This window comes from Dysidea avara, chromosome 7 (genome assembly GCF_963678975.1).
Source record: "Dysidea avara chromosome 7, odDysAvar1.4, whole genome shotgun sequence".
NCBI lineage: Eukaryota > Metazoa > Porifera > Demospongiae > Dictyoceratida > Dysideidae > Dysidea > Dysidea avara.
This window is the reverse complement of record NC_089278.1, coordinates 21,057,015-21,069,530: the sequence shown is the minus strand read 5'-3', so window position 1 is coordinate 21,069,530 and position 12,516 is coordinate 21,057,015. Positions and strand designations below refer to the sequence as shown.

The window sequence follows — 12,516 nt, the reverse complement described above, 5'->3', positions numbered from 1 at the left end:
TTAATTGCCTGTATTTTCCATAGCAACTGGATTGATTGTAGAGACAGTTTTTGTAACACTGTGTAATAGGCGAAGCATAACTGAAACAAAGTGTAATGGTCACCTACGTAATTGATTGTTGGGGCACATGTTCTAATGCAAAATTACTTTTTTAGGCATTCCTAGCACTATTCGTTCTTTTAATGTAGTATGCGCTGGTTCATTTGTTATAATTATGTTATAAAAAAAAGTTTACAAACAAGTAGAAAGAGAAAAATTATGAGGATTGGGGATCAAAGAAAAAAGTAGTGAAACAAGGGAATAGCTAAAAAGTGGTGAAACAAGGAAGGTTGCCTATACCTGCAGATATACTAGTGGACATTTAATCCGTAATTCAGTCATGGGTATAGACTGAAGTTTAGGGATTTAATGTCCACTAGGCACTAGTATATCTGCAGGTATAGGCATCTCTTTCCTTGTTTCACCACTTTTAGCTATTCCCTTGCTTCATTACTTCTTTTCTTTCTTTGATCCCAAATCCAGCTTAAAATTCCTAATTTTTCTTTTACTTGTAAATATATATTTAATAAAGTTTTCTACTAACTGACTAACTGATGCCTTCAGCCAAGCATAACTTAATTGTGATTAAGGCTATGGACTTGATTTCGTCACTGTTTGGCATTGCTTCAGCCCGAGACGTGCCTTTTAGCCAGCTGCAGTAGCTTCAGTCATGGCTATACTCTGCATATATGGGAAGGATAATTATGTTTGAGTAGGATTCATAGAAATAAACACCAATGAAACAAGGGAGGTCATCTATACCTGCAGATACACTAATGGACAATTAATTATTACAGACTGACTGAAAAAGGCTGAATCTGAATTAATCTAATCAAATATTCTGACCTAGAAAACTAGTTGGAGACTAAAATGATCTAACTATATAAGAACATGCAGCATTACAAAGAAAGCACCCAACCCTCTATCATTAATCAAAGTGCATCAGCAATCCTGGGCAGGGTTGTAAGTGGGTCAGTTGATCCACTTAACCAAATAGTAATCCGGATGGCACACAGTTTAATTAAAACAGGCAGTGGAAGTACACAAGTCCCAACCTCCACTAGTTAGCCTTTTATAGCATAGATTATAGATTATATAAGTTATTACACTATAGGACAGATCATCTGCAAAGGACGAGTAGCTATGTACCAAAGAGTATTTTAACAATGATCAATAAGTGGGTGTGGCTCCATGTAAGTCTACAGACAATTATAGCAACCTAAAATTCTCATAAGTGGCATCACAGCAGCATTCAATCCTGATCAGTGGGTGTGATGCCATGCATGCCCATAGAGAGTAGCATACAATCCTGTTAGGTAGGTGTGGCTCCACATATCCCTACAGACAGTAAAACATACTCTAGAATGGTGAGTGTGGCTTCACATAAGTTTTTTGAATACAACTGCATCTCTGTTAATACAATTAACTTCTACAATCACATGTGATCTCATTCAGATTAGACCCAGATATTCAATAAAGCGGATGAGACCCACTTGACAAGGACAAAATGTTATAACACTGATACTGGATGTATGTCTTTAGTATTATACAGAGTACATGTGTTATAGTGTAAGAATAGTTATGGTGTTATTGCAGAGGTGACAGCTAAGTTTGTCTGAACTACTTGAACCTTCTGGTTATGAGCCTAAACACAAAGAGTTAAGTATAAATAAATAAGTTGCTGTTTTTGCTTTGATAAATTTACTACCTAACCTTTCCTATAATCTATACTGCATGTGACTTTAAATTGGTGTGGCTGTATGCTGTATTAGTAAATCGGTATACGCAATGCTAATTTCATGCAACTGTATTTCAATTTTGTGTTTGTTTACATGCATGCAAGCTACCATTTCTGTAGGGCACTTGTATCAGCCTAATCAGCCATCTATGCACCTCTTCTAGCTTGTCAACCGTAATGTTAAACAGACATATATACTTTGGTCCAACATGCAAATCTGCATGATTTTGTTAAAAAGTGGCAGATCCAGATGTAAAAATTAGATTTTGGTTCTGAAGCACAGTAATGGTCTATTTGCATATAGCTAAATAGTTATAGATATACAGTGGAACCTGGATTATCCGAACACCTATTACTGAACAGTCAATTATCTGAACACCAAATTGACTGCTCAATTACAGCATTTTGTAACAAGTGTATGCTTTATTAGAGTAATTGAGCAAAGCAGTGTATATAATTGTATGGATGTTCAATCTTACATTGTACAAACACCTTTCTCCAAAGCATTTTGGATGATAAAGGTTCCACTGTAAGTCACTCCACAACATATTTTCACAGTTGAATGTCTTAGCATTCCAGGCCTTTGCAGAGAGATTTGAAACCTTAACATAGCAGCTACTAAAAGTTATAAAATGATAACAATTTTAATTGTACTTAACATGCTTGAAGGTGCTAGAGATGTGGTGAATGTGCTGGCACAATTTTGGAAATAATACATATGTGTGAGATTTGGGCATTACATACTGGCATTTTGAAGCAGTTGTAAAGCTTTAACAGTAAGGCACAATTCCATTAAAAAGATTGAGATACTGTAATAGAGTAGTCAGAAATTCGAATAGAACAGTTTGAAATGCTCTAATATAGCAACCAGCTAAAAATATAGAAGACTATTTGAAACATCAAATGTAAATAGTCTGATACAGCAATAAACTGACATTATTGGCTAAAGATGGTGGTGGTATTTTTGTGGGAATAATGGGCATTTCTCAAAAGCATAATAGGTGAATTTTTGTGCACTACTCAAAGTACTATTCTATGAGCATAACAGCCTCATGCCTATTTTACCTATGGAGAAGCAATTTTGCTAATAATGGTTGCTTCACATTCCACAACAAGTAGCCAATCTCTTTAGTAATAAATTGATCTAGACACATAGTAGCATGCCATGTGGTTAAGGAAGCTACACCGTGGGTATATTGACAGAAAGACAGTGTGGTTTTACATATGTGTACATAGCTTCATGTTCCCTTCTCCAAATGGAATGATTTTTATATTGAAAATTCCCTCCACCTTTGGCATCTCACATACCAAAATTTAGCAAGACTACTTAATGAATTTGTAAAATACGAGCTCTGAAAACTTGGCTCAATTTCTTTGTTTATTTTCTTTGCTTCGGGGGCTTAGGTTATCTTCTTTTTTCACACACTTTACAGAAATCATTATGAAGCACAAATGCAGAGCTCAATCTCCTTGAAATTTCACATACTTTAAGAATGTATTAAGGCAAGCTCTATATGACAATAACCAAAGAGCCATGGCTGATTATCCGCATTAAGAAAGATCGACTATTTGTCACATTTACAGGGCAAGCCACTTTAGGGAATAATTTGAAAATTAGTCTGTGTCTACGTTAACTATCATAGCTCAAACTTTTTGTGGCTAAAAAGAAATTGAAGTGACAGCTACAGAGTTACAAGGAGACAAATCTGGTGTAAAATTACAAGAAATGGGCTCAAAAAATGTCAAATTTCCCAGGGTTTAAACCAGGGAGACCCTTATACCTAACTCCCTAATCCTTCACCAGTGAACTGCTGCTTTCAGCTGATCAGTTACTACCTTATAAATGAAAAATTTAATGCATAAATAAATGCACTGAAATTCTAAGGTTTGTTCATTAAGAGCATTCAAATACAAAACCAAAACATTTATATGTTGTTGGTGGGTGCCAAATGTCTATGATCAGATGCACGTGCAGCTGAAAGTGCTACAAGACGTGACATGTGCCAGATGTAAAGTAATTTACAGGGTATAAACTTGTATTTCACTATTATTCACACTTATTTCACATCCTGATGTCTACAGTCAGGTGCACGTGAATGTTGAAGTGCTATGCGCACAAGGTGTATAGTTTTATTACAGCAATAAAGGTGTACTTTTGCTATTGTTTACACTCACTATACTGTCTGTGTAAGAGTGCACCTGCGTGGACAGTGTGAGTGGTGGGGACCTCATGCCTAACGGATTGTAAAAAACAGTTTAATGTTGTTGTATGATTGTTGCTAACATGAATACTGTTACAACTTGGAGAGATAACCAGTGCAAGGAGTATGGGTGAAATCCCCGACCTGTCAAGTGATGAGGAAGCAATGCCAGATGGAGATATGTATCCTCTTAATTTTAAAAGAGTAAAAGAAACTTGGATTCGGCATAAAGCAGAGACACTAATACTGCCAACTATGATGTCTGTGGAAGAGGCAAGACAAACGACTGAAAGAAAGTTGTCAGGGTTATGATGCCAGCCAGAGAATGCACAAATCAGTAGAGGGTAAGGAAGAAGTACATTTCTTGTAAATGAAGTTGGTGCTATAATATCAATTGATTCCATGCCCACGTGACACATGTACAATCCAGTTTAGTGTGCAATGCACCACTAGTGCATAGCCATGAAATGAAGACAAGGAAACCAGCCATATGGATGTCCAGCTTGCATAGAGCATGTAAAGGTTAAGATTGTAGAATTTAAAGCAGGCACCCATGATGAAAGGGCAGATCTATTGGCTACAAGGATGTTGCTACTAGCCAAAGATCTACTAGCTGCAAAGATGTTGCTAGCCAAAGAGAAGCAATGGACTAGGAGATTGTGGCAGTAGAAATGCAAACTGAGTGTGGCACATGGAGACGAGCTTGAGAAGAGAGATATGGATATGGCAAAACTGAAAGTGCAGTTGGAATGCATTAGATCAGAAGGCCAGTGTAATGAAAGAAGATTATCAGCCACCCAGTTAGAACTGAATCAGTAAGAACAACAGTCTAATTAGATCATGATGCTCTAGTTTCATTGATATGAAAGTAGATTCTGCCACGAATCCAAGAGAACCAAGGGTGAACGAGAGAGCAGTGTCACTCCAAGAACTTGGTATTGGACTGACAGTCAGTAGGTGCAGAAAGAAGCTTTTTAGGAGCTATATCAGTGCCCCAGCTGCAAGTAAAGGTAAAGAATACTGGAGCAGAAAGACAAGTCCCATTTTATGTTGTTGACTCCAACACACCATTCTTGAGTGGGGAACTAGCTAACTGTGGCATAATCCTGGGTACTAATGGCCTAGATAACTTAAGCCTTCAAATATCACTCCTTGATGGCTCTACAATTACCCAAGAAAGCGCTGCTGGTGTTGTTAATGTTACAGCAATGACTAACCCTGATGAAAAGCCAAATGAAACAGACCAAAGTAGCACTGAAAGGAAATCAGAAGCACCTGTAAGTTGAGTGAGTAAGATGTTGAAGGCATTATTTGCTAATAATGTTCATTTGAATCCTTAACAGACAAAGCTGGCAAGTGTACAAGTAAAGGGGCTAGACAGGAAGGATGGATTTCAGACTGGTATTCTAAGTTCAGTTAATGACCTACCTGAGAAGTGTTGTGACTTTGTTGAAGAGTTGTGGTCCGGAGAGAAATCGCTGAAGATTCCACTTACTAATTGGGCTACTAGTAATTCACAAGGGACATGTACTGAGGAAGTGGAAGAAGTGTCACTAGTATCTGATGGTGATGTTGACTAGGCAAAACAACCTGAATTGATAGCAAGAATAAGTAGTGGTGAAGACCAGCTACAAGGGAGAAAAGGACGTATAGAAGAACACTTCAATGTAGGGAATGATTGTAGTCCTGATGAATGTAATACCTATTTTGTTGCAAATATTACTGGAAAAGTACCAAGTGTTCACTTTGTCAGATGAAGAGCTTGATGAAACAGACTTAATTGGACAGATAAAAATGTCAGAGCATAAATTTTTTAAGGCATGTAGATTGCCAGATTGCCATATGCCTTGTGGGAAGAAGTGGTGGATCAGTTACTCCATGTTAAATGCATAGAGTCATCCAGTAGCCCATATGTGTCCGGGTTAGTTATAAATGATAGTGGGTTGTGCACATGTATCGACTATAAAGGCAATAACAGAAATACAGTGCCAGATTGTTACCCACTTTCCAGAGTGGATGAACTGATAGACACTGTAGGAAAGCAGAAGGAATACTTTTCCCATTCTTGGATCTCATGAAGGTTACCATAAGATCAGGGTAGCATAGCTGAAGTCCGTGTTTATATACAAGTACTACAGAGGATTTTCAAACAGTACAGTAATACTATTCAGTAGGGATCCCTCTAAAGTGACACATGCCACCTAAAATTCTACCTTTAAAAACCATCCTAGAGACATCTTACATGATATAAAAATCACTATTATGGAATGATATTAGTCCATCTAACATCAAATATAGCATTAAAAACAAGTCATAAAAATTAAAATAGTGAAACACATGGTGGTGCCAAGTACTTTTGAGCTAAGGTAGCAAGCAAAGACCATGATGCCTGTTTCTTATTCTGATATAGCAGTGGGTTACTATGCTGAAGAGCATTCACCATCTTTTGGCTAACTGTGTAATCATCATCAGGCTCACTATCATGCACCTTTACCATTTCCATTTCATCAACCTGCGCCAACAAAACACTAGCAGAATAATCTTTTGAGATCGCTTGGGCACTGACTCTGCTGAGGTTGGGATAGGCTTGGACCCCTCAGACTGGTTGAACTCCAGATAATCTTCACATCCAGATATCAGGAAGAAATCATTCTGGACTGTACCCTATTCTTGAATCTTGGGTCCGACAACGTGGACAAGCAGTAAAGATCTTCAGTTCACAACTTGCAAAGCGGTTTTAATGGATAGCAACATCTTCCACTTCATAGCCATAATTCCATGGTCTTCTTCATCTACCTGGAGCAGTTTAGTAAGTGAGTTCACAATAGGTATAAACAGAGCAATAGAGGAAGAGTTACTGCTTATGTCTTTAGTAGCCTTCTCAAATGGCTGCAGCAGCTTAGTCATCTTTTCCACCAATTTCCACTGAGCAGCAGTGAGATTGAATGACACATCAGCCTCAGCACTAGCAGCACTGATAGCTTTCTGCTGCTCAACAAGCCTCTTCAACATGTAGTAGCTGCTGTTCCATCTGGTTGGCTTGTATTGGTACAATGCACACACGTTTAGCTCCAATTGGGCCTGTACTCTCTGAAGTAAATGGAAAGCAATACTTGAGTGCATGTAATAAAGCCCAACTACCCTCCTTCCAGCAGCTAAAAAATGTTGAACATCTCTGTATAACATGCTGAAACTGTGAGCTAGGAAAGTAATTCTAGGCACACCAGAACAGTTAAACCCTGCAACAAAATTTGATACACCATCTCACAAAACACTTACAATTTTGGATTCAATTTTCTGCTTACAAACACAATCAGACTACATTGTGGCAATATTGTCTCCAGTATGTCGTTTATTAAATTTGCTTGCTTGCAGCAAGCAGTGATCACTGGTAAACTTATCAATAATGAAGTGGGCTGTAAAACTGATGGCAGAATCGGTCCCACGAGAGGACCAAGTATTTCTGGTAAGCACAACAAAATCCTGTGCTTCCATGATTTTCTGTACAGTTTTTTTCCAACTGTCATACAGCTGAGGAATCATGGCAGATGAAAAATACTTGTGGTCAGGCACCTGGTAACGGATGGTTCAGTAGACAAACAAACCCCTGGTCTTCAGCTACACTGAATGGCTGGAAATCCAGAGCTATCATCTCAGCGATTTAACGAGTAATCCCTTGTGCTACTGGATGGTTGATTAGGTAAGGACAACTGTTCTAAACACTCTTTGAGCGTTGCTTGTGAGGAACTTGCTTGTTTCTTTGGCAGTGGCTTTCTTCTTGCTGGCCGCTTTTTCATTTTCTTCAAATTTCCTTAACTTGTTTGGGTGACTATTTTTTAAATGCTTCCATAAATTAGAGCATTAAATTTATCTCTTCCACAAGCTACATTCTTCTTGCACTCATGACAAACAGCCTTCTTGTCGTCTGTAGTGTCACGTATAGAGTTCTATATAGACGAGATTAAACCTGATTTAATATCAAACACATACGCCATGTACAATCACGTTGTTCCCTCTCTCTAATTCACACACACGCATTCCACACTCACCTATTACATCATATACTATAATTACACGCATGCATCTCACACATGGCCTATTACATAATTTACTATAATTACAAAATCACAATACATAAATCACAATTGTGTCTATCACTACATCGTCAGAGACAGAAACTGAGAAATACTTCCATATTTCACTTTTCATCCCACGTTCAACATTTCTAATCAGTGTGCTCTAATAGGAAACTTAATTAGTAAAATTATTTTGATACCTATACTAGCTGATACTGTGAGTATCAGCCAGCTCCAATACCAATGCCAGTATTGGTCCACCTTTAGATGCTACGTAGCAATTACAACATAGCCTTGTCTAAAAGTCCCAAGGTAAGGAGTTCAGATGGTTTGGATGAACCCCTTTTTGAGAGGCAGAAATTTAAAAATAATAAAAAAACTCATACCAAATTTACAGCCCTGGAGCTCCCCAGCCCTGTCTTCATTGATTTCAATTGTTTTCAACTCGAAGAACAATTTAACATGCCTATTCTAACAACAAACACTTATTCACAATTATAAAATAATCATGCACTAAGGATTTGGTTACCCAAGAAATTGTACCCTTATGTCCATTTTAGTATTAGAACATCAGCTATGAAATGCAAAACAGAAGCTCAATTTTATTCCTTGTGTGATTTATGTCATGCTGCCATTTGGCTGCCATAACCATTAAAAATGGTCAACAATTGGACATGCCATTGCAAGAGCTTTCCTCAACCGATTAGTGTCCATTCGCCTTGTCACTTATGATATTTATAGCTATTTCCCACAATTAATAGCTAATGATGTTGGACATGGGAAGATTAATAGGTAAGTTTATCAATAAATGCAAATGTATTAAAGGCAGATTTAGGGGAGTTCTTGGGATGCTGAAGCACCTCTCCTTGAACTATAACTAAGTAGTAGCTAAGGTAGAAGCTCTAGGTACAAGTGGATTTTAAGCATACACAGTGAAAGGTACAAAAAGCAAGGGAAAGGTCTAATCTTTTTCTAAGAGTTACTGAGGTGGTCAAAATTATATTATAGAGAATGGCTTTAAAGGAAGATGCTAAAACTGAAATGCTCTAATAGAACAGCCGACTACTCTATAAACTATAAGACAAAATTGAAGTTCTACTTCTTGACCTGTCTACCACTATCTTATCATTGTGCCAAACAACCTGACATACCAATTTATGCCTTTTATGTGCTGAACAATAATAACACTTTTGCTAAAAATAACTACATTGATTAAATATATACTATGGGTATTTTCGGTTTTATAGTAACAAACTTGATGCTTGGATTTCAATAGTTCTTTCTTGCAACTATAACATCAATGCTAGTGAAAGTTAGGCCACAGTGTCTGACGGCTGCACCACAGACCACTGTCATCGAGGTTCTAGCTATAGTTAGGAGCCCATGAGTGCCTGACTTTATGCATACAAAATGTGGCCCCTGTCCATCCACTTGTATAATGCATTACAATTGAGATGATGATGTAGGTTTATACATGAATGTTTCATCATCATAGACAACTAAAGTACAACAGTTGTTTAAGTTCCAAACTTCAAAAGGAAAAGCTCTAGAATAATCACATTATGAATGACTTAGACCTGAAATTCCCTAATGAAAGTGACTCTATAGGGGAAATTCAGGGCTGTCAAGTTGAGCTAGTGACATTGAGTGAGATTTACCAAGCTACTAGCTATACTACTTTCAAAAAATCTAGGTAAATTACCATCTGAGACCAAAAAAAAAAAAAAAAGGTCTTACGAAAAATTTCCGACAAAGTCAAATTCGGTTACAACACCGATTTAAACTGTCAATTGCTTATAAAGTACCTCATTAACGCTCAAAAAGCTTGATAACCCTCAGTAAATACGTGCATAGTGTCACGTGAACGGCTAGTGAGGAGACTGCGTGAGAGTCACCATCGTTTGCTTGTGAGCGTGTGAAAAGACCCGAATGCGTGAGACTTGACAGGTCTGGAAATTTCCCTCTCTTGGTGAACATAAACTGAAGAATCTTTAGAGAGCCGTTGTAACCAACAGCGTTGAAACCAACAGCGTTGAAACCAACAGCGTTGAAACCGGGTCGGGTCATCCGGGTCACATTTTCTCCGGGTCTGACCCGGATTGGATCACGTGAGAAACGAAATTGTTCGTTTGACGACGCGGAAACTTATAAACGCTAGTCGCGTAGCTCTTTCGTGAGTCACGCCCACTTATCGCGTTACATACATTCGGCCACGCCCATTTGTTAGTAAGTGCAGTCTGTAGCACGAAACTTAGTCTCGCGTAGCCAGACCTTCTACGCGCCAGGCGCTTATCGATTTTTAGATTATAAGCGCCGGATGCAGATGCTTATAATCTAAAAATCGATAATCGCCTGGCGCGTAGAAGATCTGGCTACGCGAGACTACACGAAACTGTATCCGTTGCTGTCTGCAAGCTTGTATAGAGCCACGCCCACTAATCGATTATTGTACGAGTTGTATATAATCTAGTCTTGCAGCGGGATAAGTATTTTTGTGAGCCACACCCACTTCAATATATCGGAAATTGTAATACAAGGTATGCACGAAGCCACACCCAATTACTGTCTGTAATCTCACAGTATAGCTACGTGGAACCAAAACCTACTGACTGATTTTAAATTATAAACTTACCGGCTTAGTTGTCACGTGACCCGGTTTCAACGCTGGTTAAGTGTAGCACATTTATTATTTTTTATTGTTTTTAGTCTTGAGAATGAAGTTAAGCCAAGGTACTACAAATGGTGACTGGGCCAATATTGTGAACCTCTGTAGTTTGTCACACATGAGAGTTTGTCACATCAAGAGTGCATAATAAAAATATAATATTTTTATTATGTACTCTTGGTCACATATGAGACAAAGACGTTATTATATTTATTATATTTATTACTGTGCAGCAATCAAAAGATTATAACGCACAGGTGTGATCATAAAAGTTACTTAAGTTATTACAAAACTCATTAGGGGTAGAGGAATTTTATATAACATCTTTAATCAGGCATAGGACCGGGTGTCTTACAGACCTTCAGCACTTGTGATGTAAAGCCTTGATAAAAAATAAAAAATAAAGTTATTGCTTCATTGTTATGTGGACTCTATTAAACATGTGTAGTTACTAACTACTTGAGTCATAGACAGCGGCGGAGGAAGTAGTTGATATGAGGGGGGGCTGGGCTGACCCAGACTTATTTCTATAGTTTGGTAAGGTGAGACCAAAAAAAAGAAGAAAAAAAAATAATAATAAAAAAAAAGAAGGTCACAACCAACTGACAAGAGCTTTCCACCTCACCAGCTACCATTTCTAGCTGATAAACTACATAAAAATCCTTACATAGCTCGCTACACACTGACTACTTTATTAGAGTGACTGCTCTATTAGAGTATCTCGATCTTTATCACGGTTTTCCCACTCCAAGAAAGATAATTTCGGTGCGATATCATTCTGAGAGGGGGCTTTAGCCCCCTAGCCCCCCCCCCCCCCCTTTCCGCCGCCTATGGTCATAGATTATCGAGAGAGTTTATGCTTGATATGTTCAATTGCACAAGTCTGTGGTACATACAATATATAGCTGCTAGGTGATATTTTGTTGTACACAAATACAGTGGATATATGTACGTGCTATATAATAATAATAATAATAATGCTTTACAGAATAATAATTCTGAGGATCTACCAGTGACCTACACTGATAGCCTAACATACATTAAATAATAACTATACACTAACATCTACATACTTAGTTACAAGTGGTTAAAATTGTTAGATGCAGGAGTCTTGGAACAACGGGAACAGGGACAAAGGTGATGGAAACAACAGGGAGAGTTGTCAAAGTTAGCTAAGAAATGACTCCATAAAAATTTCTTCAATTTCTGTTTCTATATAAATTGTAATACATGTTGTTTGTCCTCCGTGAAATATGAGGTTTCATGGCAAGGTGATATTATCAGTATTGATTTTTCATATCAATAGTACATGTATGTACCAGCGTTGAAACCGGGTCGGGTCATCCGGGTCCGACCCGGATTGGATCACGTGTGAAGCGAAATTGTTCGTTTGACAACGTGGAAACTTATAAACGCTAGTTGCGTAGCTCTTTCGTGAGCCACGCCCACTCATCGCGTTACAAACATAAGCTCAGCCACGCCCATTAATTATTAAGTGCAATCTGTAGCATGAAACTGTGTCCGTTGCTGCCTGCAAGCTTACGTTGAGCCACGCCCACTATTTATTAATTTATTAAAGAAACAGCATACAGCAGAATTAATATACAGTTAATTACATGACCAAGTTCTTTTCGTACTGACCACTAAGTTTACTGAATCCTTTGCTGGCACCCCACACGTTCAAGTATTTGCAGATCTTCCTAATTTCCATGCAAACCATTGCCCCCAGTCAACAATTCCATCTAGTCTGCTTATTACATCATACCGTCCAGACATTGTGTTATATAATTCTCAGAG

At 38.0% G+C, this 12,516-nt stretch overlaps 1 protein-coding gene across 1 annotated transcript in view; it reads right to left on the bottom strand.

The window, feature by feature from the left end:
- Positions 1-12,516, bottom strand: part of LOC136261097 (uncharacterized) — a 40,766-nt gene that overhangs the window by 25,388 nt on the left and 2,862 nt on the right. The window lies entirely within an intron of this gene.